This window comes from Elephas maximus, chromosome 3, assembly GCF_024166365.1.
Source record: "Elephas maximus indicus isolate mEleMax1 chromosome 3, mEleMax1 primary haplotype, whole genome shotgun sequence".
In the NCBI taxonomy this organism is placed as follows: Eukaryota; Metazoa; Chordata; class Mammalia; order Proboscidea; family Elephantidae; genus Elephas; species Elephas maximus.
This window is the reverse complement of record NC_064821.1, coordinates 22,248,803-22,251,126: the sequence shown is the minus strand read 5'-3', so window position 1 is coordinate 22,251,126 and position 2,324 is coordinate 22,248,803. Positions and strand designations below refer to the sequence as shown.

The 2,324-nt window shown below is 41.5% G+C and overlaps 1 pseudogene; it reads left to right on the top strand.

Moving 5' to 3' along the window:
- Window positions 1-545: 545 nt before the first annotated feature.
- Window positions 546-1,483, top strand: LOC126071057 (olfactory receptor 7G3-like; annotated as a pseudogene).
- The last annotated feature ends 841 nt before the right edge of the window (window positions 1,484-2,324 follow it).

Here is a 2,324-nt window from a genome sequence, read left to right as displayed (position 1 = left end):
GAAATTTGTTATAGAGGCACACTTTGGAGGCCTAATGCCCAATCTTCTGGATCTGATACTCTGAAATTGATGCTCAGCAATCGGCATTTTGGCAACTCACCACCTCGCTCTGATGCAACGAAGTTTGAGAACCACTCCTGTAAAATACACATTTAATATCCTATGATTTTGATTTTCCTGCTAATTTTCGGAGTTCAGAAAACTCTTAAGAAAAAAATATGTACTGCTGATATTATATTCATCTTAGTTGGCAAATGTGTAAAAAGAGTAGGTACTTAAACATAATTGGAAAAGATGTGGTAGAGCAGGTGAAAGGAGGACAGAGAGAAATGAGAGTGTAGGAGGAAAGAGAACAGAGAAGGAGAGAGAAAAGGATAGAGAAAGAAGAGGAGGAGGAGAGAGAAACAAAGAGAGAACCACAGTAATGATTTATAATATTAATTTCATGTGACATTATAGATTACAGTGTTTCTGTAAAATAAGGGACCTTTGTACATCTGTTGTATATCTCGTCTCTATTCTTTCTACCAGAATCATCAACAAACATGGAATCAGAAAACCAAACAGGCTTAGCAGAATTCCTCCTCCTGGGCTTTTCAGAGAATCCAGAACTTCAGCCCCTTCTTTTTGGAATGTTCCTGACCTTATACCTGATCACTGTGGCTGGGAATCTACTCATCATCCTGGCCATCAGCTCAGACTCCCACCTTCACACCCCCATGTACTTCTTTCTCTCCAATCTGTCCTTCACTGACATCTGTTTCAGCACCACCATGACTCCCAAGATGCTGGTGAACATTCAGACCCAGAGCAAATCCATCAGTTACACAGGCTGCCTCACCCAGATCTGCTTTGTCCTGGTTTTTGCTTGTTTGGATAATTGTCTCCTTGCAGTAATGGCCTATGACCGTTATGTGGCCATTTGTCACCCTCTGAGGTATACAATCATCGTGAACCCCCACCTCTGTGGCCTGCTGATTCTACTCTCCTTGCTCATTAGCATCATGAGCACCCTGCTTCACAGTCTGATGGTGCTGCATCTGTCCTTCTGCATAGACCTGGAAATCCCCCAGTTTTTCTGTGAACTTCCTCAGGTCCTCAAGCTTGCCTGTTCTGATACCCTCTTTAATAACATCTTGCTATATTTTATGACTAGTATCTTGGGTGGTGGACTCTTCCTTGGGATTATTTTCTCCTACATACAAATTGTCTCTTCCCTCCTGAAAATGGATCAACAGGTGGAATGTACAAAGCTTTTTCTCCCTGTGGATCTCACCTCTCAGTTGTTTCCTTGTTCTATGGGACAGGTTTTGGGGTGTACCTTAGCTCTGCAGCTACTCTACCCTCTAGGAAGAGTGCAATTGCATCAGTGATGTACACCGTGGTCACACCCATGCTGAACGCCGTCATCTACAGTCTAAGGAACAAGGACATAATGGGCGCTTTGAGGAAACTCATCTCTAGAATATCTTCTTTTCATTAACGTTTCACCTGCTTTGGGCTTAAGCTGTTGGAATATGCTTGAGTGAAATAAATAATACTGATTCAGAAAACCTAAGTTCTTTGAATAGAAGGACTCCAGAGATTGTAATTGTTAAGGGTGAAAATTTGGAGTCAGAACACCTGGGTTTGGATTCTATCTCTTCTCTGTAATAGCTGTGTGGACTTTGAATATTTATTTCAGCTTTCTAAGTTTAGTTTAAAGGTTCTTTGGTGGCACAAATGGTTTGCACTCGACTGCTAAAGGCTGGTGGTTCAAATCTACTCAGAGATACCATAGAAGAAAAGTTCTGGCAATCTGCTTCTTTAAAGTTTAAAGCCAAGGAAACCTTATGGAGTGGCTCTACTCTGCAACACGTGGGGTTGCCATGAGTTAGAATCAACTCGAGGGCAGCTAACAGCAACAATAAGCTCAGTTTACTCATCTATAAATTTGGCATAATTCTATTCATTCACTTTTTTGCATTTAGATTTGAGATACTTCAAGTCTAAGAGTGAGGATACTTTCAGGTATACTGAGGGAAAAGTCTAAACTCACATAGCACCAAATATAAAAACAAAGATTTCAGAGGTAGGGTAGGTCCAGAGCCTACAGAACCACAGGGCTGCATTTCACAGCTCCATATGTTGGTTTTTTCCTAAAGCTGTTCCTGTGATGTCCATCAGTGGCTGCAGCAGCACAGTGGTCATTTAAGATGCAATAATCAGAGGTGGAAAACTGACTGCTCCTTATTCAGTCTCAGTATTTGAGAAATAACCTTTTCAAGGAGTCATCCAGAACACACTCTATGTTATCATCCTGAGTTGCGGCATATGCCCCTTCT